The sequence below is a fragment of the Equus asinus genome, chromosome 10, assembly GCF_041296235.1.
Source record: "Equus asinus isolate D_3611 breed Donkey chromosome 10, EquAss-T2T_v2, whole genome shotgun sequence".
Lineage (NCBI taxonomy): Eukaryota > Metazoa > Chordata > Mammalia > Perissodactyla > Equidae > Equus > Equus asinus.
In genome coordinates, this window is record NC_091799.1 from 82508177 (window position 1) to 82535380 (window position 27204).

General features: G+C 39.0%; 1 long non-coding RNA gene across 1 annotated transcript in view; it reads left to right on the forward strand.

Moving 5' to 3' along the window:
• The window catches only part of LOC139046486 (uncharacterized), a 37505-nt gene extending 11735 nt beyond the window's left edge, over positions 1–25770 (forward strand). Inside the window, exons 2-3 of the long non-coding RNA XR_011506592.1 lie at positions 16165–16225; positions 19510–25770. This is a non-coding gene — a long non-coding RNA (uncharacterized lncRNA). The remainder of the gene's footprint in view (positions 1–16164; positions 16226–19509) is intronic.
• The last annotated feature ends 1434 nt before the right edge of the window (positions 25771–27204 follow it).

Below are 27204 nucleotides of genomic sequence, written 5' to 3' on the forward strand. Positions count from 1 at the left end.
CTGAGTAGTATTCTGTTGTGTATAAATACCACATCTTCTTTATCCATTCATCCCTTGATGGGCACCTAGGTTGCTTCCAAGTCTTGGCTGTTGTGTATAATGCTGCAATGAACATAGGGGTGCAAGTATCTTTATGTCTTTGCGTTTTCAAGTTCTTTGGATAAATACCCAGCAGTAGGATAGCTGGATCCTATGGTAGACCTATTCTTAATTTTCTGAGGATACTCCATATTGCTTTCCATAGTGGCTGCACCAGTTTGCACACCCACCAGCAGTGTACCAGGCTTCCCTTCTCTCCACATCCTCTCCAACATTTGTTGTATGCTGTCTTATTAATTATAGCTATTCTGACTGGAGTGAGATGATACCTCATTGTAGTTTTGATTTGCATTTCCCTGATAGCTAATGATGTTGAGCATCTTTTCATATGCCTGTTGGCCATCTGTATATCTTCTTTGGAGAAATCTCTGTTCAGGTCCTTTGCTCATTTTTTAATTGGTTTGTTGGTTTTCTTGATGTTGAGCTGTATGAGTTCTTTGTATATTTTGGATATTAACCCCTTATCTGATATATGGTTTACAAATATCTTCTCCCAATTGTTAGATTGTCTCTTCATTGTGTTGATAGGTTTCCTTTGCTGCACAGAAGATTTTTAGTTTGATGTAGTCCCATTTGTTCATTTTTTCTTCTGTTTCCCTTGCCCAGTCGGACATGGGACTTGAAAATATGCTGCTAAGACTGATGTCAAAGAGCATACTGCCTATGTTTTCTTCTAGAAGTTTCATGGTTTCAGGTCTTACATTCAAGTATTTAATCCATTTCGAGTTGATTTTTGTGCATGGTGTAAGGTAATGGTCTACTTTCATTCTTTTGCTTGTGGCTGTCCAGTTTTCCCACCACCATTTATTGAAGAGACTCTCTTTTCTCCATTGTATGCTCTTGGCTCCCTTGTCAAATATTAGCTGTCCATAAATGTTTGGGTTTACTTCTGGACTCTCAATTCTGTTCCATTGATCTGTGTGTCTGTTTTTGTGCCAGTACCATGCTGTTTTCGTTACTATGGGTTTGTTGTATATTTTGAAGTCAGAGAGTGTGATACCTCCAGCTTTGTTCTTTTTTCTCAGGAATCTTTTGGCTATTTGGGGTCTTTTGTTGTTCCATATAAATTTTAGTACTCTTTGTTCTATTTCTGTAAAAAATGTTGTTGGAACTTTGATAGGGGTTGCATTGAATCTATAGATTGCTTTAGGAAATATGAACATTTTAACGATGTCAATTCTCGTAATCCAAGAGCACGGAATATCTTTCCATTTCTTTGTGTCTTCTTTGATTTCTTCCAACAATGTTTTATAGTTTTTGGTGTACAGATCTTTCACCTGTTTGGTTAAGTTTAATCCTAGGTATCTTATTCTTTTTGTTGCAATTGTAAATGGGATTGAATTCTTAATTTCTCTTTCTGCTCCTTCATTGTTAGTGTGTAGAAATGCAACCAATTTTTATACATTGATTTTGTATCCCACGACTTGACTGTATTCCTTTATTGTTTCTAAAAGCTTTTTAGTGGATTCTTTAGGTTTTCTAGATATAAAATCATGTCATCTGCAAAGAGGGACAGTTTTGCTTCTTCTTTTCCAATATGGATCCCTTTTATTTCTTTTTCTTGCCTGATTGCTCTGGCTAGGACTTCCAATACTATGTTAAATAAGAGTGGTGACAATGGGCATCATTGTCTGGTTCCTGTTCTTAGAGGGATAGCTTTCAGTTTTTCTCCGTTGAGGATGATATTTGTTGTGGGTTTGTCATATATGGCCTTTATTATGTTGAGGTGTTTTCCTTCTATACCCATTTTATTTAGAGTTTTTATCATAAATGGATGCTGTATCTTGTTAAATGCTTTCTCTGCATCTATTCAGATGATCATGTGATTTTTATTCTTCATTTTGTTAATGTGGTGTATCACGTTGATAGATTTGTGGCTGCTGAACCATCCATGCATCCCTGGAATGAAACCCACTTGATCATGATGTGTAATCTTTTTAATATATTGTTTTATTCAATTTGCTAGTGTTTTGTTGAGGACTTTTGCAATGATGTTCATCAGCAGTATTGGCCTGTAATTTTCTTTTTTTGTGTTGTCCTTGTCTGGTTTCGGTATCAGGATAATGTTGGTTTCGTAGAATTAATTAGGAAGCCTCCCCTCCTTTTCAATTTTTTGGAAGAGTTTGAGAAGGATAGATATTAAGTCTTCTTTGAATGTTTGGTAGAATTCACCAGGGAAGCCATCTAGTCCTGGACTTTTCTTTTTTGGGAGGTTTTTGATTGCTGTTTCAATCTCCTTACAGGTGATTGATCTATTCAAATTTTCTACTTCTTCTTGCTCCAGTTTTGGAAGATTGTATGTTTCTAAGAATTTATCCATTTCTTCTAGATTATCCAATTTGTTGGAGTGTAGCTTTTCATAGTATTCTCTTATTATCTTTTGTATTTCTGAGGTGTCCATTGTAATCCCTCCTCTTCCAATTCTGATTTTATTTATTTGAGCCTTCTCTCTTTTTTTCTTGGTAAGTCTAGCTAAGGGTTTGTCAATTTTGCTTACCTTTTCAAAGAACCAGCTCTTGGTTTCGTTTTTTCTATTTTTTTTTTTTTAGTCTCTATATCATTTATTTCTGCTCTGATTTTTATTGTTTCCTTCCTTCTGCTGATTTTGTGGTTAGTTTGTTGTTCTTTTTCCAGTACCTTTAGATGCACTTTTAGATTGTGTATTTGGGATTTTTGTTCTTTGTTGAGATAGGCCTGAATTGCTATAAACTTCCCTCTTAGATCCACTTTTGCTGTATCCCACAGATTTTAGCATGCGTATTTTCATTTTCATTTGTCTCCAGGAATTTTTTGATTTCTCCTTTGATTTCTTCATTGACCCAATCGTTGTTCAGTAGCATTTTGTTTAATCTCCACATTTTTGTGGGTCTTCTGATTTTCTCCCTGTTTGATTTCTAGTTTCATACTTTTGTGGTCAGAAACGATGCATGGTATTATTTTGATCTTCTTAAATTTATTGAGACTTGTTTTGTGGCCTAATATGTGATCAATCCTGGAGAATGTTCCATGTGCATTTGAAAAGAATGTGTATTCTGTGGTTTTTGGATGGAATGTTCTGTACATATCTACTAAGTCCATCTGGTCTAATGTGTCCTTTAAGGCCAGTGTTTCCTTATTGATCTTCTATTTGGATGATCTATCCATTGGTGTAAGTGGAGTGTTAAAGTCCCCTACTATTATTGTGTTACTATTTCTCCTTTTACGTCTGTTAGTAATTGCTTTATATATTTAGGTGCTCCTATGTTGGGTGCATAGATATTTACAAGTGTTATATTTTCTTGTTGGATTGCTCCCTTTATCATTATGTAGTGCCCGTCTTTGTCTCTTGTTACAGTTTTTATTTTAAATCTATTTTGTCTGATATAAGTATTACTACCCCCGCTTTCTTTATTTTGCCATGTGCATGGAATATCTTTTTCCATCCTTTCACTTTCAATTTGTGAGTGTCTTTAGGTCTGAAGTGTGTCTCTTGTATTCAGCATATACATAGGTCTTGTTTTTTTATCCAATTGGCCACCCTATAGCATTTGATTGGAGCATTTAGTCCATTGATGTTTAAAGTAGCTATTGATAAATATGTATTTATTACCATTTTGTTACTTTTTTTTCTGGGTGTTTTAGTAGTTCTTCTCTGTTCTTTTCTTTTTCTCTTGCTCTCTTCTCTTATGGTTTGATGGCTATGTTTAGTAATATGTTTGATTTCTTTTGTCTTACTTTTTTCTTCCTTACTATATGTTCCTGATTTGTGATTACCATGAGGATCCTGTTTAACATTCTATGTATATAACAATCTATATTGAGTTGATAGACTCTTTAGCTTGACCTCTTCCTAAAAGCTCTACTTTTTCACTCCCCTCCTCCCACATTTTATGTTTTTCAAGTCATATATAGTCTCTTGTTTCATGTGTGTCTATCCATTACCCTCTTATCCTTGAAATAGGTGATTTTAGTACATTTGTCTTTTAACCTTTATATTATCTTCACAGGTAGTTGATCTACTACCTTTACTATAGTTTTACCTTTACAAGTGATTTTATTGCCTGATTTTTGTTGTTGTTGTTTTGGTTTTTTGATAATTTTTTTTTTAAATCTCTATTTGTGGTCATTGCTTTCCCACTTAAATAAGTCCCTTCAGCATTTCTTGTAAAACTGTTTTCTTGGTGATAAACTCCTTTAATTTTTCTTGTCTGGAAAGCTGTTTACCTCTCCTTCCATTCTGAATGACAACATTGATGGATAGAGTATTCTTGGCTGTAGATTTTTTCCTTTTAGCACTTTAAATATGTCATGCCATTCTCTTCTCATCTGCAGGGTCTCAGCTGAGAAGTACGCTGATAGCCTGATGGGCTTCTCTTTGTATGCCACTTGTGGTGTTTCTCTTACTGCTTTTAGGATTCTCTTTATCTTTTATTTTGGACATTTTAATTATAATATGTCTTGGCATGGGCCTCTTTGGGCTTATCTTGTTTGGACCTCTCTGTGCTTCCTAAACTTGTATGTCTGTTTCCTTCCTTAGGTTAGAAAAATTTTCATCTATTATTTCTTCAAATAAACTTTCTGCCCCTTTGTCTCTCTCTTCTCCCTCTGAGACGTCTATAATCCGAATGTTAGCATGCTTGATATTGTCCCAGAGTTCCCTTAGACTGTTCTCATTCTGTCTAATTCTTTTTTTTTTTCTGTTCTGCTTGAGTGAATTTCTTTAGTCTTTTGTCTAGCTCACTGATCCGTTCTTCTGCAACCTCTACTCTGCTCTTGAGTCCCTCTAGTGAATTTTTCATTTCCAGTATTGTATTCTTCATTTCTGGTTGGTGTTTTTTTTTTTTTTAATGTATCTTCCAGTTCTTTGCTGATGAGCTCACTGTGTTCATCCAGTCTTCTCTCAATATCTGTGAGCATCCTTATGATATTTTGTTTGAACTCTTTGTCGAGTAGGTCATCTGTTTCTGTTTCATTTAGTCTTTTTCTGAGGTTTTGTCCTGTTCCCTTGCTTGGAAAGTATTCCTTTGTCTCCTCATTATGCCTCTTTCTCTGTGCATATTTCTACATATTAGGTGAATTGGCTATGTCTCCTGATCTTGGAGAAGTGGCCTTATGTGTGAAATGCCTTTTGAGGCCCAGCAGTGTGCTTCCCTTTCATCACCAGTGCAGAAGACTCAGGAGTCACCCCTTTGTGGGCTACTTATGTCCTTCTTCTGTGGCAGGGTTGCTCCCACTGCAGGCACGCAGGGAGTCTAGTCTTTTCTTCCCTGGCCAGCTGTTTGTAAATCTGGTTTGGGAAGCCTCAGCACGTTGGCTACAAGGTCTATCAGCACACTCCTATTGCAGTTTTCCTGTTAATTGAGTAGGTACCCAGTGTAGTTGGTTGCTAGGCTCTGGGGCTTAAAGTTGTTATAGGCCTCAGGCCTACAAGGCTGTTGTCAGTTCTCTTAGGAGTACAGCTGAGTGGGGCTGGCCCTAGGCATGGGGACACTCAATTGTTTCAGGCGTTGGAAGATGGGCCTAATCCTTTTTATGACTATTTGTGAAGCACAGGTCTTCTGCTGCTGATAAGCCTCACTCCCCCACAGGACCACACACAGTCAACACAGTCCTGGTCCATGCAAACCTTTCAACCCCCTGGAGCATACCCTGATGCTGCACTGCAGAGGCTCCCACCTCTCCACCAATGCCTGCCACAGTTCACGTGGTCCTCACACAGGCCCTGCCCTACAGAGGCATACACCCTTGCCTGCCTGTAGAGGATCAAGGCACCCAGTCAATGCAGGCTGAAATGTAGCCTGAGGGCTTGCAGTTAGGTGGGGCCAGTCCCTAGTGTGGGTTGCCTGCCCTGGTTGAACTGGATTAAATCTGTGCTCTAGTGGGCATGGCAGACCCCTGGACTAACAGGTCGAGGGATGAACTTCAATGGCACCCACCTGGGTCTGTGTCAGCACACCTGGACCAGCTCAGAACAATGGCCCCCACCAATGTCTCAGTCTCCAGAGAGGTTCCTCCTCTCACCAAGATGCCCCCAGAGCCCACCAGGTGAGTCTTGTTTCAGCAAAGGACTGTCAGCCTTCTCTCTGGTGATTTTAGGTTGCTGCAATAAATGAGTTTGTGCACGGGCCCTTTAAGACCCGGTCTTTTCAACTTTCAGGCCTCTAGCTTTTCTGGGGGTATCCTCACTGAAGTTAATAGCCAGCAAAGCCAGACAGTAACATCCCCGTGTCAGTTGGGCTGAGTCTGAAGGATGCTTATAGCAGTATCAGCCCCTGCTCAGGACCTCACTCCTCCAGGGAGGGCTGCGTACCTTAGGGTGGCTCCCGCCTGGCCAGCTGAGATGCTCCACTGCTCCCAAAGGTGGCTTTTTTCCTCTCCAGCAGGAATTTCCTGCCTTTTCTGCCTTAGTCGGGACTGTTCCCTTGTTGTGGGGGTTCTTTTTATCCAGTTTTCAGTTTTCAATCCAGGGTAATTTTTCCAAAAATAGTTGTAACCTGGTTGTGTCCATGGGAGGAGATGAGTACAGAGTCTGCTTATGCCGCCATCTTGATGAGATCCCGAAAAAGTTTTTCTTTTTCCTTTATTTTAAGATAGTTTGCTTGGATGTAGAATTCCATGTTGATAGATTTTTCTTCTTTGAACACATAAAAGAATTTTTTCACATTCTTTGGCTTACATGGTTCTGACGAGCAGTCTGTGGATCTTTTGTTCCTCTGTATTCTTTTTGTTTCTTTTTATGTCTTTTTTCCCCTTTAGTTGCTTTAAAGTTTTTCATTTCAGTGCTTGCTTTCAGCAGTTTATGATTTGCTTTGGTATTTTTTTTGTTTGTTTTAATCACCCAGGGACATGTTGAGATTCTTAGATCTGTAAGCTTATTGTTTCCATCAAATGTGACAAATCTGGGGCCATTATTTCTTTAAATGCTTTTTAGTTCACTCTGCCCCTCTTTCTGTGACTCAGATTACAACTATCATAGACCCTTTGTATTATTCCACAGGACATTGTGGCTCTGTTTATTTTGTTTTTATATTTTTAGACTTTTTCTATTTTGGGTATCTTCAAATTTTTTTCATTTATTTCACTATGAAAAAAATGAAAAATTTTCTAAACAGTTACAGATCTTTTCCTGCAGATTCCTTTTTTGTATCCTTTGTTCATTTGCTAGTTAAGTTAGTCATTTTTCCTTATATGTTTAAGAAATTAGTCGTTTGTCATATGTATTGCAAATATTTTCTATTTGTTGCCTATCTCTTTATTTTACTCATAGATTATAAATGTATGTTTCCCTATAGAAGTCTACAAATTGTTTTACATGTATTCAAATTTATTATTTTCCTTTATGAATTTTAAATTTCCCATCCTACTTAGAAAGGCCTACTTCATTCCAAGAAATGTAATATTCTCTATTTTCTTTCTCATATTTTGGGTTTTTTAAATTTTGAAGCTTAAAATTTTGATTTATCCACAGTTTATTTAGATTTGGTGAGTGAAGTATCAAAACTTTTTCCTATATGCATAGTTGATTTCTTTAATGCCATTTACTGGATAATCCATCTTTCTTCCCACTGATCATATTCACCATCTACATTAGAATTAGACTTACCTGTGAATTGGATACTGAAAATAAAAGTGGCTTACACAAGAAAAAGTGTATTTCTTTCTTACCATGGAGGCCTGTAGTCTTGGATTTATGTAGTGGCTCTACTCTATTAAATCATCAGAAATACAGACTATCTCACTGATCCACTACCTCTACAATGTGGGGCTTTTGGGTCCAAAGCAAATGCAGGTCAATATGTGGTGCTATTTGGTCCAAGTTGGTTTCATTTGTATGCTAAGCAGCAAGATGAAGGACAAGATGAAGAAAAAGGCAAGAAACGGATGTAGAGATAAATTATCTTTTAAGGCAGTTTCCCCAAAGCTGTCACATAATACCTCAGCTTAAATTTCATTGACCAAACTTAGTCATATGGCTACACATATTTGCAAAAGATACTGGGAAAAGTATTCTTCATTTTGAGCACGTATGTGCCCACCTAAAAATGACAGAACCATGGGAGAAGGCAACACTGACTATTAGGAGAAAACTGGTAGTCCCTGCCATATTCCCCCATATGGTACCATTGATCCCAGTGGATTCTTCATATCGGGATTCTTGCATTTCACTCACCTCACTGTGAGCTTTTCCTGTGCCAGTGCTATTCTGTTCTAATTAACATATACTTACTATCTTTATATCAGGTAAGATCATTATCCTTTTTTTGCAGATTTTCAGATTTCTATTGGCTTTCTTATATTGAAAGAAATACCTTAACACATTTCCTTTGAGAGAGCTGAGTCACTGCAGGGCACTCAGACATCAGAAAAAAATGTTCCCATGTATAACATAGAGGAAGATTTTGGACTTGGGAGGGAAAAGCAATCTGAGAGAGATTGAATAGAGAGCGTTTACACTGGTGAGATGTAAATCCTTCTGCATGCTATTCTTCTGATTTTGGTTAAAGTCTGCCGAATATATTAATTCTTGACATGACTGATTTCAGTTATAAAAACTAATAAGGAGCTGAGTAGCAAAGAGAGATCAATGTGCTATAGGGAAAAAAGGCACTTACTCAAAGACACAGGGCCCTAAAACAAAAGTGTCATGGGATGTGCATCCTAGGAATGTACAGAAATCTTGGGAAAGGGTTAGGATTTTAGATTGCGAAAGTAAAGAGTTGAGGCAATCCTACGAATATCTCAAAGGTTGAGGAAGCTCCTACTGACTTCTGGGTTTTGAATCATTTTGTCAAATCTCCCCACCCCATGGACAAACTACAAATCCCAAGTTGTTTAGTAGTATTTTACTCAGCATATATTGGAGTTACAGATTAATTTTTGTGACGACATCGTCACAATATTAAGACTTCTTTTTCTTAAACAAGGCATATATTTTTATTAATTGAAGAAGAAAATTGAAGTGTTTTAAAGTTTTCTTCTTAGAGAAGAAATTGACTACTGGGTATTTTCTCTCTTGCAGTTGCAATTGTGAAAGGCACATTTTTCCATTATATTTTCTATTATTATTTAAATATAGGATAACTATTAATTTTTGGATAAGTTTTATAAATAACAACTTTTTCTGAATCATAGTATTATAGTTAACCTCTGCCACAGCACAACCAATGAGTTTAAAACATTTCAAGTGCATACAATCTAAGACTACACTATTGTGAGTTTCATGAAATAACTGAGGCAGGTCTATATTGATAGCTAGCTGGGAGCTCTAATGTCCACTTACAGAACCCAAATCCATCCCAAGTCCTGATGGCAGTTGTCACTTCACTTAAATATCAATGAGGAAAATTCTGAATCTGATGGCTGGCTGGACCTACAGAATAGCAGTAGCAATTTCAAATCTCTTAGTTATTTGCTACCTCTTTTGTTAGCCGGATCTGGGAATTTTGGTCTATGAGAATTATGAGGACATATGGCTGAATTCTATGTTTGATTTTTTAGTTACCTAGAGGAGGGCAGTGGTGGGATGGAAGTGACAGAGAAGAGCTGGAGGTGTATACTGATTCCATTCACAGATTTTGTCTCTAATCTCTTTATTTGGAAGTTTGTTAAACATCTTTTACCAGATTTTGCTCTATTTAGGGGGCACTCTAGATCCATGGGCGTATTGGATTGTTTCCCCATTTCAGAATGACTCCACCAGTTTACCTTCACTAAGTCTTTGGTTATATGAAAATAACCACTACTTAACTCACCATTCCCTACCCATTTCTTCTGCTTCCCTCCCAATTGTGGTTATGTTGGAGAAATACTCAAAATTTAGGGGTGCTTCCAAAAATCAATGTGATGCTTTTTAGCTACTATGGAAAAGTACCCAGTGGTTTAAGAAGTGGTAATTTCCTTTCAGTCTCATCTTTTATTTTACCAAACTTTTTTTTATTATAGATAATTAGTTCTGGATAATTCTTCCTGAGTATTTCTGTCATGTTCCTCTAAGCCAGAAAAGCAAAATAATGACTCTCTTCAGTTCTTCTGGCTTCTCATTCACCTACCCTTCAGTTCTCTTCCCTGGGCCATCAAGAGACTTTTTCAGGATTTTGTCCACTCATTTTCTTCTCCCCAGTACAGCTTCTGCTTGTTCTCTTTGTGTGTGTGTGTGTGTGTGTGTGTGTGTGTTGTATTTGGAAGGGGGAGGTGATAGGTAGGGAAAGCTTGCAATATTCTCTAAATCTTCATTACCCAAAGATACTTTATAAAATTTAGAAATCACAATCGCATACCTTTTCTTTTTAGCGTACTATTGGCATTTTTAAGTTTATTTTGCTTATTTTCATTAGTAGCTTAGGTTCAGGGAAGAAAGTTCCTGTAATACTACATTTACTCTGTCATGTTTCCTCATAAGTCCTTTAATATAATTCAGTATCTGGTGGTGACCAAGCAATCCAGTGTTTCTTGGAGAACTGCTGTGAAGATGGGCATAGCAAACACACGTCTTAGTGGGAAATTGGATAATCGAAAAAAGAGGCTGAGTAATTGCAAGCCTCTCATGTATTGAGGGCACTGAATGGATTTTAATCATTACTGTCAATTTCTTCTATGACTAAATTTGCTAATGGTCTCACCAGTTGTGCTGCATTCATTACAAAGACATAAATGAGAGGTATGAGAGTCAGATAGTGAATAAATGAAAGACTGTGTAATTCACACATCTGATAAGCACCACTCCCCTGCCCATCCTCAACCCCAGGTCCAGATGTCTGAAAGCTGACCTGGGTCTCAGAAATGACAACTTGCCCAAAAAGACATTTCATCTTGGAGATGAGGAATCTTTAAAGCAGATGTTGCAAAGCTGAATCCAGGCAAAACTATGAAGTAGGTGAAGTTTGTTGCCTGAGCCTCTTAATCTTTTGTTTCCTGGATCACAGGTTTCTCGAGATCCTCATAACCAACCACTATACCACTTCACAAATCCTGCTTTCAAATTCTTTTTTCACTCTGAGAAATAAATAACAATTGAGGGGCCTCACCCAGGGAATATTTGCATTCAGTCAGGATTAAATCCTTAAGTGAAAGAGTTAGACTGTGAGGGCTGGCTTCGTGCCCTAGTGGTCAAGTTTAGCACATGCCCCTTCGGTGGCACGGGTTCAGTTCCCCGGTGCAGACCTACACCACTCATCAGTGACCATGCTGTGGAGTGATCCACATACAAAATAGAGGAAAATTGGCATAAGTGGAAGCTCAGGGCAAATCTTCCTCAAGCAAAAAGAGGAAATTTGGCAACAAATGTGAGCTCAGGGTGAATCCTGCTCAACAAAAAAAGAAGGAAAAGAAAAGAAATTGTGGAATGTAGAACTTTTGGTATCAGCAAGCTTATAGGAAGGATTTCTTTTCATTTTGGGTCCCCTTGGGCCTCTGAAATTATGTTCCTTGGTTAATCCTTTTTCTATTCTTTGCATAAGGAAAACCCTCAATGGTAATTAATTTCTTTTCAGATTTTCCTTTATGTTGAAATTGGACAAAGTTTTGTGTACTCATTCAGCAAATATCAGCTTATTAATATTTCTTTAACACAGTAGCTGGGAAAGGTCAGAAATATTTTTCAACAGCTTTATCGTTTTACTGGTTTTGAGCTCCAGGTTATTTGAGACCTTACATACTTTACTACTTTTTAAGAACTTATATTTCAAAATCTTCACAATGAGGCTGGGAAATAAAGTCGAGGACTTTCTTTGACCGAACATTTGCCAAGACTAGATAGACTATAGAGAATGCTTCCATGGCTCAACTGCTGTGAAGCCTTTCTCATTTTCTGCAATTCTTGAACTCTCGCCTGTGACGCTGGCTCAGATTTCAGTAGTGCTATAGCTTGTTCACAGGATAAACTGCAGCCGTGAGTGCTCTCAGATAATCTACTGATGATATTTATGAAAGAGGCCTTCTATGGTTCTCCCAGCTTCTAAGATGGTCTCTAGAATCCTTTGAACTTATTTCTAAAGAGATGGCTCAAATGTTGCCTAGATTTCAAATTTAACCCCATGTCTCTAGCCTATGTGGATGTATTTAAAACTTTTCTGGTGGAAGCTAGGAAGCACTTATGCATCCCTGTGCTGAGTACTGGTAAGTGCTATGAGGAAGACAAAAAAGCAGACTTCTTTCATGCAATGAAACCTTTGACAATGTCTTGTGTCTCCTCATAGTCCTATGAGCATGTCAGGTTCATAGCTTTTTCATTATGGTGGGGATGGAGACATGAGCAGGAAAAGGCAGATCATACACAATAAAAAAAAAAGAGTAAAATACAAAATTTGTCAGATGGTCATAAGTGCTATGGAGAAAAATGAAATAGGGAAGTGGGTTGGGAATGCTAGGGTGGTGAGGGGTTGCATTTTAATATAAGGTCACGAAAGGCCCAAAGAGAAAGTGACATTGGAACAAATGTGAAGGAGATTTGGGACTGAGCCCTGGAGATATTTGGAGGAAGAGTGGACCAGGTAGAGTGAACAGCAAGGGCAAACACTGTTTAGAGGTGAAAATGTACCTGGTCTGTTTTAGGCACAATAAGGAGATTAGTGCTAGCAGAATGGATAAAAGTGGGAGAAGTAAAAGGAAATGATGCCGGAGAGTTAAAAGGATGGATGGGCAGATCTTATAGGGTCTTACAGGTCATCATAAGGATTTGCCTTCCTCTAGCCCAAGTGAAATGGGAGGCTCTGAGACATTTTGAATACAAGTGTGACGTGACCTAACTTACGTCTTTTGAAGGATCACTTTAGTTTCTGTGTTAAGATTAAATCATAAGAGGGCAAGGGTGGAAGCATTGTCTAGTGTAATATTCCAGGCAGGCAATGAGTAGGACTCAGGTTGTGGTGGTAGTATTAAAGCAGTGAAAAGTGGTAGATTCCAGATATGTGTTGAAGGAGAGTCAGTAAGATTTGCTGAAGGAGAGAACACTGATCATGAGGAAAAAAGAGGAGTTAGGGATGTCTCCAAGATTTTTGACCTGCAACTGGTAGGAAATGGGTAACAACTGAGATGGGGAAGATTGTGGGAAGAACAGAATTTGGGGGAAGATAGGTGCTCAGTTAGAGGATATCTTCGGAAATTGAAATTCAGTTCATTGAATTGAAATTCAAGAAATTCAGGATTGGATATAAACACCTGGCGGTAAACTACACATAAGTGGTATATAAAGAGAAGAGATCTAAACAGTCCAGACAGTGTCACCCAGGCTGCTTTACCCTTTGGCTTGCTGCTGGTTTTGGACAATAGGAGGCATTTGCAGATAAGGAGGGAGAGAAAAGCAAGTCAGGGGTTTGGAGGTTTTCCTCCCCCTACCTGCTCATGCCAAGAGGCCCCTCTCCTTTAGAGAGAGGCTTCACTGGGCTCTGGGCACTGCCCCCTCCCTGACCCCACCAGGCCTGAGAGTGATGGAGTGACAGCTGCTTCTCACTATTACCAGTTCTGGTTGCTTTTCCACCTCTTGTTGGTAACCTGGACCCTGTCCACTCCATCTAACTCCCGTCTGTTATGCTTCAGAGTATGCCAACTATTTTCTGCCAGGACCCTAATGATAGATTGGAGCTAATAGATCACATTTAAACCCAGAGGCTCAAGATTTTGCTAATTAGTAATCATCATTTTGATTGATAATTATAATTTCCATATAGTTATTGAAATTATTATTTTTATTAGAATTTAATGTTTCATTTTATTCGCTTACAATCAAATGGATTAGAAGTGTATTATAAGGAACAAACAGTTTTGACTTGTTATGTGGCATTGGAAAAATCATGTCACTTTCTTAAACTTCAGTTTCCAGGTAAGTTAGGCAGACATAGTGACTGCTGCCTCTGCTTTAAGACGTTCTTAAATAATGAGTTTGTACCTCCTTCAAGGTCTTGGAAGAAAGTTGTTAGAGGAGCATAAAGGCTGATTGCTTACTGTTAAATTATCCTACTGGTCCATAAACCCCACCAAGGCTAGCTAGAATTGGAAGAGGGGGTTAGGGATGGGGTAAGGCTGTCAGTGCTTGCAAGGCCAGAATGTGTGTCATTTCAAATTGCATTCAGTAATTTTTTTTTCTATCAGAATAGATTCTTTTGGTCAAAGTCACATGACTAAGGCAGAAAACAATCTAAAGACTTTGGAATGACTGTCTAAATATTGACAATTACCAGCATGTTTCCTCTAGGTCTCCTTGCTGAAAGCTACATCGAGGAATGACACACAGTCACGCAGCTCTGGAGCTTGGCAGCTGAGCACCTCTGGATCTCTGGCCTTCAGCCCCCAGAGGATAATTCTTAAATCTACAAACTGTCTCATGCAGCATTTTTTCCCCTCCTCCTCAAATAATATCCAATTACTGAGCACTGTGCTGGGAGAACCTGGGGAAATGCTAGAAGGAAACACAGCTGAGAGCCACTGTGGCTTGACAGCTCTCCAGCTACTTTGAAAATATTTTGGCAAAAACAAGGTTTTAAGTAAAACTGTTTCCTTTGGTAACATACCCAAAACTGCAGGTTTTACATTTTCAGTAATATGATTTGGGCCAAAAGAGGGGAAAGAAAAGAAAAAAATGGGGAGGGGGACTATTCTTAAGGGAGAAAGATAGACTCTTTTAAAAAGAGGGGACAACTTTGCATGAGATGCAAGAATGAGGGCAAGAAGGAAAGCTATGGAGGCGTATCTAACATTCTCTCCTTACTTCTTTCCTCTACTGAGGAATTTCCCCCTGTCAAAACACCACGTTCTCTTTTGCCCTCAGATGACCTGGAAGGGATTCTCTGGGGCTATCCTGGCTGGGATTTGTGTTACTGCTTATTATAAGATGATCAATAGTCAGTTGAGAAGGGTCCAACTGCATATGGCCATCCCACATTATAGTAGATGCAGGGGGGATGAAATGGAATGGTTTTCATCTCAACCCACTAGTTGGTCCTTTTAGAATAGGCTTATTTTTTTTCACTTCATTTTCTCCTTGGTCACAACCACACATGAAATCCCTCACTTCTTGAAAATGCTAGGCTCTCTCCTATCTCAGGGCCTTTGTAAATGCTGTTTTCTCTATCTAGAGTGCTCTGCCCCCAACCTCCACCACTCTTTTTCAGGGAATTCTTCCCTTGTCCTCCAGATGACGTCAGGGTCTCATGTCCTCTTTCTGGCTACCTGTTTACTTACTCCGCAGTCATCTGTAAATACTGCAAGGGCTTGTCCATCACAGTATCTCTAGCATAATGTGGAGGCTTAATTAAAAAGTATCAACCAGTTGTCAGATTGAACCTGCCTAACTTTGTCTTCTATTTCTTATTGTACTCCTTTCCTAATAAGCTTTTCCTTCTTTGTTTTTGTTTCCCCTTATATTTCCCTCCCCTTTCTCTGTTCCTATCATGCTTTCTCCCCTCTCCATATTTTGAGGCTCTGCCTAAAGCAAGGTTTGTAGAAAACATACTCTAAACTAAAGAATGTTAACACGAGAAGGTGTTTCAAAGGTTATTTAATACAGTTCCTCCAATTGTATAATTGTGCTCCATTGTTCAAGGTCACACAGCTACTTGGGAATAGAATTTAGAACCTTATAATTCTGGCTCTATGGTTAGTCTTCCTTTCATTATTGTAACACTATATAAAGTGTTAGAGGAGGAGGTGTCCCAAAAGTACTAGTCATTTCTCTACAACACAAATTCCCTATCAACCCACAGTTGAAGTCTTGTTGAAGAGAAAAGATTGCTTCCTTGGTCCTTCCTAGATAGTTGCTATTATAAAAATAAAACTTAAGGTCAAACTCTGTCCTCACTTCCCTCAGATTCAAGAAGATCCACCTGTCTCAGAGTGCTAAGGGCAAGAGTCAAGTCTGATACTCAGTCCCTACAACAAATGCCTATGTAAAAGTGAACCCAAAGGTCCAAGACGCTGTCAAAAAGAGAAAGAAATGGTGGTCTTCATCAATAATGATGATAATAACAATAGCTAACTGACATTTTTATTACTGTGCATCTGGAACTGTTCTAGGAACCTATCTAAATACACGTATTTGCTCATTTATTCTCCCAACAATGGTGTGACTTAAGTACTATTATCCCCACTTTACAGTTGATGAAACCGTGGCATGAAAATATAGAATAACTTGTTCAAGGTCTCGGAACAGTAAATGGTAAGTACCTACTTTGAATAGTAAATGGAAAGCTGAGATTTGAACCTGGGAAGCTGACTCCAAAGCTAACACTCTGTGGAACACCTTGGATAAACCTTCTAGCCCAAGAGCAAAGAGTGAAGTTTTCTCTCTAGAGACTGAATGTTTAACAACCCTATGCAAGATGTTACTGACATAACCACGTTCTACAGGGCCTGAGAAAATCTGGAGTCAAAACCTTGGGAATGATGAGTCCTTTCACAACTGCGTGTCTAACTAGCGAGTCTGTTCCTGAGGCACTGCACTAACTGAGAATTTTGCTTTGTCTGTCTGTCTTCTTCCAATAGTTTTCACTTATTGCTAGTTTGGTTATTTCAGGCATTAGAACTGGGGTTGTATCCTTTCTCACAAGCTGAAGAACCTGTCAAGGACATGGTCTTAATGGAAGTGATGGGCAAGAGGCTCCTCAGAAAGCAGTTTTGTTTCTGCTTCATCATAGCACTTAGAATAAAGCCCACGCCACCACAGCCTTGCATGATCAGGGCCCTGCCCATCGTCACTGTGGTCTCCAACCAGTCTCCCTTTTGCTCCCTGTATTTTGTCCCATGACTGGATCCTTACTGTCATTCATATCTCAGCTCAACTATCACCACTCAGCAAAGCCTACCCTCTCTTAGTTCCATACCCCACGATTAGAATGATTTCAGGATGGAAAAAATTTAAAGCACCGATAAGCCCTGAGCAACAACGGCACCAGCAAAGAGAAAAGTATTCCATAAATCTCCCACACACCTTGCTTCAGTAATACTGCTCCTAGTATACCAGGCGTGGTAAATTGTTTATTAATTAAAAGTGAACAAATAAGAGTAGAGAACATCAACGGGAAACAAACTCGGTTATAGTGTAATTAATCAAACTAAGACACTGAGAAAGGAGAAATGCATCTGACTCTCTGAGAGAAATATCAGATAACTGAGAATCAAGTTAAGAAACTGGAGTAGGAGAGGGGATGAGGCAGGTATAGAAGGTCTCCACTTTAACCTAGTGCAAAGTTTAATCCAGAGATCAGCCCTGTTAATCCTGACTCTCATGGAGCCAGCACTGTCTAAGCTTCAATTTTAAGTAATAGTGTATGTCCAGCTTGTGCCAATGAGCCAATAATCTATTTCTGACCACCCATTCAAAAGGCATGAATGATCTAGTGCATGGTTGCATTCCCCTTGAGGTAGTGAAATCTTTAATGGTGATATTTCAAGAAACAGCCTTATCTAGAGTCCACCTGTTCCTCATGTAAAACCTTGGTCTGCAAAACCCAGAATTGCTGTTCATCAAGCATGGATTTGGTATAAATTTCAGACAGTAAATTAATAAAGCTATAACTTTTAGGCAGTAAAAGTTATATTAAACTATTAAAAGTTGCTCTTTTGAATATGGAATAAAATATACGTTAGATTTATTCAAAGAGGACTTTGCTAACAGTTAATAACAAATTTAGCAAGATTGAAAGTTTAAATTTCAACACAGTCATTCGTCAACCTGGAGACTGTATTCCACCCCAAGCACTTTATTCAGATTGAGTTTTTAAATTAGCTGCACAGCATGAGAGGCAGAGACTTTTCTAAGATCCAGTCAGAAAGCAGCCTGGGATCTATAACAATCTGCTTAAGTGATCTTGGTTTATGGCAGAGTTTCTCAACCTCAACACTATTGTGTTTGGGGTTGGATCATTATTTGTTCTGGAGGGGCTTTCCTGTCCATCGTTGAATGTTTATTAGCATCCCTGGCCTCTAGCCACTAGATGCTGGAGACACGCCCTTCCCTAGTTGTGACAAACAAAAATGTTTCTAGACATTGCCAAGTGTTCCTTGGGGGAAAAATTGCCCTTGTTTATAGAGCAGGGAAACAAGCCTTCCAGGTATCCAGAATTCTGGCCCACAACCTTGTTCACTATCAAACCTCAGAAAACTGTCACTCAGAGTCTGGCCTCTTTACTACTTCTAAAGGCAAACTCATGTCTGCTGACTTGGTCTGTTGAAGCTAAGAAATTGAAGCAATGAGAAACACACTATGCATCTTCCATCTAAGCTTTAATTGGTGTAAGGTCTTCGGAGAGCACATCTCTTCGGATTTTGACCCTACTTGGTGCCCCGCTAACTTTGTTTATTTCATTTTTACCACCTTGTCAAAGGTTTCTAGAAGGATAAGAACTTGTTTTACTATCACATTTTGCAGTTAAAAATGTTTTAAAGTTATTTATAATTCTGTGACGTTAGAGATCTCACCATCAAGTTTCCTGAGGCATGTTTTTAAGGCTCAATAAAGTTGAAGTCCTTTAGCCAATCTTAGCGTGTTCAATGTTTTGACCTTCCCAGCCCAATTATGTATTCAGAACATATAAAGACAAACAATAGTTAAATGATCATTTTCTAAGTGATTCGGATTACCCAATATTTATCCATTTTAAAAATGGTTGGAAGCACAGTAAGGCTAATCTTGAAACCATCTAAAGTGGTAAGTCTCAGAGTAAATTTACTGATTTACCAGGAGATATCACAAGGCTTTGTTCATTAATGTGTGTCGAAAATTTCTCTTTTACATTTATATATTTATCTTTGAAAGTATGTTCCACAGGATATCAATCCTCTCATTCCTTAGGGATTCCAAAAGTGGCCCCATTAGACCAGCTGCCAATCTCGGTCACCACAAATAATTAACCCCACCGTGAAGTATTTAAAATACGTAAAGGTTCAAAGATCATAAAAATGAGACCATATGTGCAAACATGCCACGTGTGATTTGGCAAGGAAAATGTATGTGTTAAGACAAATCTTAACAAGCCTGCCTGGGAACTAGATCAAAACCAGGACAAAAAGATTCTTTTCATACAAGCTAGGTATTTCCCCAGTACTTACCCTGAGGTTGGCCAAGATGAAAGAAACCAATCTACCAATATATCTGCCTGGCAAAGCCATCTTCCCTCATGGCTGAAACGACAAAAGGCCTAGAACTGTCTTTCAGGGGAGATGAACTGCTTTGGTCCAACTCCTGGCTCCACAACTAACTCTGTCAGCCTTTTAATATGTTGGTAAGATACTTAAAATCTCTGGAGCCTCAATTTCCTCATCTATAAAATGGAAATGATTATATCTCTCTTCTGGAATGTTCTGAGGATTAAACGATAAACTGAAAGTGTTTAGAATTTTTCCTGACGCATAATGAGCATTGCTGTTCTTATTACGAAAACAAATGTATTCCCAATTTCCTCAAGAAAGCTAACATTTGGTGCCCATTCTTACTTATTTCAGATTATGCTCCAAGGAAATGCTGGATCTGAAAAGATGCATCTAGTTTTGCTAGGTGACTTCACCACCAAAGCCAGATCAAGGAAGAGCATATTCAGCCGGAATCTAGTCATGCACAAGCCTTTGTACTCTCTGGGTGGGCCATCCGCACTGGTACGGGCTTTATCTCACTGATGGGAAATAGCCAAAGGGGTCTTCTTGAAGATCAGCACCAGAAAGAGCAGTAAAAAATGTGGATGTTGGAGTGACTAGGGAGTGGCTTCAACCCATGCATTACATGTGTTCAATTACTCAGAATAGCCTGTACCCCACTTACGTTGGTTGAATGAGTAGACTGTGTAACTGTCTTAATCTAGGAAGAAATTACTTTTACATAGCCAGTATTTGGGCTTGTCCATGTCACACTTCCTATCCTTTAAAACCAATTATCTAGTGTTGATTCTACCGCTGTGTGTCAAATTGTTAAATTAAAAACTGTTAAAATTCTAAAAATTGTTAAAATAAAATTTACAGTGTTTTAGCTAAGTAAATGAGAATTAGTTTATGTGGCCCTCAAGAAAAAAAAGTATTTCCCATGCTTCTAATGCCATTTAAAGCTTAAAAAAAATAAAATAAAATATTCCAGATATACAAAAACGTATAAAGAATAATACAGCAAACTTGTACTTAGAGTGTAGGCCTTAGAGGTCCCAGCTTTCACCTAGGGTCTCAATTCCTACTCCATTTTTTGCTAACCACCTCCATCTTGAACACCCAAGCATCTGGGCATAGAGATTGTCAAACGCCCTGAGCAGTTAAAGCTTTGGCCTCAGTTTCCCATTCTACTTTCTTTGTGATTTTAAATAAGCCATAAATGAAAAAATAAGTGCAAAATATTTCATTCAGCACTCTAGGTGTTTCCAGTGGGAGATTTTTTTCAGAATATCTAGTTCTTTCATTAGGTTTTTTTTTTTTTTTTTTTGTCAAAAGGTATTCACTATCATGAAGTTGAATTTTTTTAAATTTCATTTTATTTATGGATCTGTCTCTGTCCCCATTGTTAAGGTATGAATGCAAATAAAGACAAAATGACTGTGAATAGAATTAGCATGCTTTAAAAATTATCGTAAGGACACACAGGATTTCATGGTAGAGAGTAATTTTTGTATTTAACATATTTTTAATAGTTCCAAAATAATAACTAAAAGCAAATTAGTCACTTTGTTATTACTCAGGGAATGTGAACTCTAAACCCAATCTAATGTATCCCTTTCCAAAGGTCTTCTAGGATATTTTCCCAATTTGTAAATTCCCCATCCTAGTATAAATTGTTGTTAGAGAATGGATTCCCCATCCTAGTATAAATTGTTGTTAGAGAATGGAATCTACATGCTAGCAAATCCACTTAGTCTTCCGCATCACGCCTAAAGAATGTTGAGTTAATGAGGAAATTCAATCTCTCCCTTTGTGTTTTTTATCAAACCTTAGGATTCCAACATTTTTCTTATTCCAGTGTAGTGATGGTGCAATAAGCAAGTGCTGAATTGGTAGTTTTGATTTCCCAGGGTTTGCATGAGCCCTGGGGTATCATCAGGTGGTAAATCTCGCAATAGTAACTATCTTCCATAGGAACTCTCTCCTCGGTGTGTGCTCCTAGCCAACTAAAGGCTGACACCTCCAGCCAGATTTCCCCCTGGAGGAACTGCACTCCAGCTCTGACATTGTTGGTCCTCCCATTCAGACCTGCTTTGGCCCCTCTGCACGGGACTTGAGGGGAGGAAAGTATTCTGTCCAATTTCAAGATAAGGAAACAGCATCAAAGAGGTTAATTTTTATAAATTCAAGTAGTAAATGGTGGAACTAAACTGACTGCAGACCTCATGGTATTTTGCTATACTCTATTGCAAATATAAAAATGCAATTTCGTAAAGAGCTGACAGCCAATAGTGCAGTAACTAACTTTAGGGGTGATTTAAGAGGTTGGGGTTATGCTGACTGCTTGTGGCAGCCACAATTTCTTTGGAACAGTGCCTGGCACATCATAACTGTTATATTAATGTTTGCTGTTTGCCACTGCCACAAGCACGAACTCAGCAGCTTAGGTGTCACAAGTACGTCACAACTATCATGTGTACACTACTGTTTCTGGGATCCACACTTAAGAAGTGGACAATTCCCTTAAAATACAAGCAATTTTTAAGCCAGTGAGAATTTCTGCAAACTGGAGTAGTGTTTCTATGACGCTCACTGAGGCCACAATAATGTCAAGAAATGAAACTATTTATATAAGCCCATCTGGATAAGCAAAGATTAGATTTGTGTGGTGCTCACTAACCTCATTGTTGGTCTTTAGTCCTTGATACAGACTTCTTTATCTCTGCCTACATAAAGATATCGAGTTATGAGAAACTTGTGCATTCAGACCTAGACCTACTCACAGAATCTACATCATTTGGATAAAAGCTTGACAGAAGCATCCTTCTGAAATGTCTATTAAGAAGGAATCTTCTTAGGAAAATAATAATATAAGCAATGTTAAAGGAAAAGTGTATAAATTATCCAGGGTAACACAGATTGTTAAATATCCTAAACTCTTCCAGCAACAATAACATGATAATATATAATCATGAGATCTGTTTCTTTAACTAGATCCACAAAGAATTCTACCAGGAAATTCTTCCTATTAGCCTGACTCTACTTTCTTCCTATTTTTACCTTATTAAGATCCCAGAGGCTGCCATCCCCCAAATATTTACTTCATACCCAACTTAGGATTTTTTTAAATAGAATTTAAATTCTCTCTCTTACTATCTTTAATTTTCTCTCTCTTTCTGATGTAACTTTTATAATGACCATTATGGATTTTTAAATATTTTAATAACCACCATCTTAGGAATACGTGTCATAGAAAACTTGTATTATTAAGGTTTTAGGTAGAGCATTTATAAAATTAGTGAATAAATTAATAATTATTTCAATTCTACAATGTGCTTATCTAAATGACTTCATATTTAGGAAATTTTATTGGTAGTGCTGAATTTTAATATTTGTGAATAAATCACTTTTGCAAAGAAATCACTAGAATATTTCCATACCATCTCTGCCACTTAAGTGGTTATATTTTGTGAATTTTTCTGAGAGTTCAGACAAACATTTTCTGTACAAGAAGAAATGTCCTTATCATAGTCATAAGACCATTCTGGTCTTTATAAATATCCAGCTACCCCAAACGGATATTTATTGTATCTTCAGCATGACTTCCATGTTCTTCTTTTAGGACATTGCTCCTATACCATCCCCATCCCCTTTGCTTTTTGAAGTAAAACAGGGTCCAAATGGCATCTGCCATTTTCTTACATAAGCCCACAGTCTTGCCTCATGACTAAAGCCTGACCAGTCAGTGTCTTTCCCTGGGAAGAATGTCCTTTCCTCTGTGGCCATGAAACAGCAGAAGGTATTGCTAGCTGCTGTGTCCCTGAGTATAGAGAAGATCTCCTGTCTTTAGAAGGATGGCACCAAACTGACATTCAGAAAGAAGGTGAGATATGTGAAAGAGAGAAAAGAGAGAGACAGAAAAAGCAAGAGACAGAGGGAGAGACAGAAACCTGAGGAGAGGGAGAGACTAAATGATAGAACAAGAGGGAGGGAGGGAGAAATTGAGACTGTAGCAATGTGATTGTCATGGCTATTTTTTTGGCTCTGGTTCCTGCCCTGGTTCCTGCTTTCCACAGCTTGGCTTTTAAGCCTTTGCTTCTATCTGTGAGAAACTTTATCTTTCCACTGGTTCTTTGCTCTTCGAGCCAGGTATCCTTGCAGTCAAAAGATGTCTAATAATGAAAGAGCCACCTGGAAGTCTCTGTGGCTCTGCATGTGGGTGCTACACAAGTTTGGTAACGCAGAGAGTAGCTTGGACTGTATATTAAATTTTAACCATTCATCAAATATTATATCAATGTTATAAGAAAGGAGAAAGTCACCTGGAAGGTGTTATGATTATATAAACTATTATTTCAAAGAACAGTACCTGAAGATATAATTGAATTGAGAATGACAAACCAAGCCCAACAAGAGCAGGTGGACAGGGAGACTGGTTCCATGCAACCCTTTTGGAGAAAGCTAGACTGTGTGAGGTAGTTGAAGGAACCACAGACTTTTCAGTTACTCAACTTATATTTTCCCTTCAGCACCCTTGGTGTATTAGTTTCCTATTGCTGCTGTAACAAATTACGACAACCTTAGTGGCTCAAAACAACACAAATTTATTACCTTGCAGGCCCAGAAATAAGACGTCTAAAATGGGTCAGCAGGGCTGCGTTCCTTTTGGAGACTCTAGCTGGGAGTCTGTTTCCTTGCCTTTTCCAGTTGCTAGAAGCTGCCTACATTCCTTGGTCCGTGGCCTCATATCAGTCCAACTCTGCTTGCATTATCCCATCTCCTTCTTTGACTCTGACTCTCCTGTTGCCTTCTTATAAGGATCCTTATGATTATAGTGGGCCCAACCTGACAGCGCAAGATAGTCTTCCACTCAAAACCCTAAATTTAATCATATCTCAAAGTCCCTTTGCCATATAAAGTAGCACATTCACAGGCTCTGGGCATTAGGATGTGGACATCTTTGGGAGGCCATTATTAGCCTGCCACACTTGGTATGTTGTGCATGTTGCATGAAAAAGTGCCAAACTGTAGCATTCAGTGCTCCTCAGGAATCAGTGACTTTTTATATTATCTCAGACTTGTCTGGAGAGGCCACTAACTCTAAAAGGGGCACTATCCACCTCAGTGGGGGATGCTGGTGGGGCAGAGCTTAGGACCTAGTGTGAACCATCCATCCTTTTTCTATGGCTGTAGAGCAGATGGGCAATTGTTAGAAAATCCACAAATGCTAAGAAGATGTCAGTGGTGATGCAGAAGTTTTTCTCCGGGCAGCAGGAACAGATCCAGCTTCAGAGATGCAGTTGCTCAAAGTCCTTAGTTTGGACATGCTTCTTACCAACCAACTGGCCAGGGCACTTGTCTAGATTAATAGATCTCTGAAAATCTAGAAGCATGAAGCAGAGGTAGATGTCATGCAGCTGATAACCAATATTCCCACGATACTCACATCTGTGTAGCTTGTGCTCTGCTACCAGGACAACTGAGCATGTTCGGTGAGTCCTGGCATGTAGAATGCTATGGACACATCTGGAAAACCACCTAGCCCACCACTTGAAAAGTAGCCCACAGATTAGCAAACAGCAAGAATCATTTACTATCCTTAATGCAAAGGAAAGAAGTGGATCTAGGGCTCCCAGTAGAAGTTGGAAACACTGAGAGTCTGTCCTGAGGGAGCTGGATCTATGAAGGATACACCCACTTTTGCAGGAAAGTCCACTGAGGCAGTGGATGGGGCAGAGGAGGAGGAATACCTTGGCTTCTCCCTTCTTCCTATACTCCAATCTTCCACCATAGCTTGACATTAACCATACCCAGCAGGAAGCTAGTTGCCATGGGAGTCTGAAAAAACACAGCTTGCCAGGATGCCCCCTCCCTTCCACTTCTCCCCACAACACAGGGAGGGCAAGGAAGCACAAGGAAGGGGATAAGCACAGTGGTCAACTAACTTTGGGAAATGCTATGTTAGACAAAGAACAATTAATTTCTTAGCTATAGTATTTCTCATATACACTATGATTCTCTATGGAAGAGATATAGTATGTGGTTGAAAATGGAACTACTTATGCCAGAGTATTGCTCAGAACTCATGCTCCAAGGACTATTCTTTGAGAGGCTCTACCTTCAGCTAGACTAACCCAAGAGAGCAGGACTGATCTTGTGGAAATTGCTCTGAGTTGGCTGTAAGAGTAAATGGTCTTCTAATAGACACCGTCTACTCTCTTTTTGGAGGAGACAGTGAAAAAAATTCCAAGTATAAAAGGAGATAAGAGAATCCTGTGACTTTTTCTCTGCTTTCCAAAGGAGCCATTCTGGAATTTGCATTTTATTAATAATCCTTGCACACAAGACTCTAGCATTCTGGACTTTGAAGACTCAAACTAGAGATTAAACAGTCAAGAAAAATAGACCCTCTTCAAGGACATCAGTTTGGGAAAATCTAGCTTCTTATGGGCTCTTTACATTTGTTTTCAGCTGATACAATCCAAGGTGTTTTGCCAAGACTGGTCCACCTGCCAGACATTCAGCGGGCTGGCAAAGGCCAGACATTCTCAAGTGGTAGAAGAGGTTAGGAAAATAAAAGGGCATGCAAAGCCTCATGTGTTTTCTGCATGCTTCTCTTACCATAGACACTTAAAAAAACAAAAACAAAAACAAAAAGTCATTACTGAAAGCTATCGCAGCACGATTTTCTGAGTCACTGAATTAAGGGTTTATTTTTTTTTTAATGGACCTGTTTATTTCTAGAGGACTGTTGATTTTTAATAAAGATGTTACTATTTGAATCCAAGTGGGGTTTTTTTATCGACTTACATACCCAAAGCTATGGCTGTATCAAATAGCTGTTAGCTGTATCTCAGACACAAAGAAATTGTAAGAAGAAAGACAAAGTTAAGAGAACTCTGAGCCTTATCAGAGCTCCTTAGCTGAAGAATTTATGTGCCAAAGATATTGCAGGGGCTGGCCCAGGGGCATAGTGGTTAAGTTCATGCACTTTGCTTCCACAACCTAGGGTTCACTGGTTCGGATCCCAGGCACGGTCCTACGCACCACTTTCCAAGGCATGCTGTGGCAGGCATTCCACATATAAAATAGAGGAAGATGGGCATGGACGTTAGCTCAGGGCCAATCTTCCTCAGAAAAAAAGAGGAGGACTGGTGGTGGATGTTATCTCCAGGCTAATCTTCCTCAAAAAAAAAAAAAAGATATTGCAAAAGACTTTTAAACTTGGGATCAAGAAAGATTTTATCCTGGCCCTTCCATTTAGTAGTTATGTGATCTGGGCTTGTCACTTATTGTTTCTGACCTCCACCTCACCTGGGAAATAAGGACGAAAATGCACGCCTTGTATCCCTTAAGTCATCACTGAGAGACAAATGAGATCACGTCTGGGATAATACTCCTAAAATATCAAATGCTTTTCTGTAGAAGAGGACGACCAAAGAAGCATGCACACTTTCTTCAGAATTATGCCAGAGGTATAGGTATTGTAGGTTAGGAAGACATTTCCTCTTCCCAAATGTGGGTTCGTCTGGCTGGAGAACGAATTAAATTCACATGAGACAGAATAGCAAGAGAAAATTAAACAAAGCTTTATGAGGAACCATGGCCCGGGGCCTTTCTTCCCGAAGGAAGAAAGGGCACTGAAGAAGTGGGGTGCACATAGTGGTTATATACCCCCAAACAGGGTGTTTCACATGTGATTGAAATGTCCCTCCCACAATAGTCACGAGGTTGCCCTGTCGGCACAGTGCTTGATGGACACAGCAGGTAGTGGTCTGCTGTCTCAGAGGGCATAGCCGGAGGCAAGTCTATTGTCTTGAGCTGGGTGGTCACAGGTGAGCTCAGCAATCAGTTCCTAGCCTAAGGAAAGATGCTTAATCCTTAAGAAATGCCAACGTTGGGAGAGGGAGGGAAGTCAGTTACAGGAGGTTACCAGACTAGCACAATAAAATGCAGATTTTAGTCTTTGCCTTTGGTATTGATTAAGAGTTCCTAGAGAGAAGGTCATCTCCTTTCTTCTTCCTGGTACAGAGAGGGAGGCAACTTTACAGATAGAGATTTACC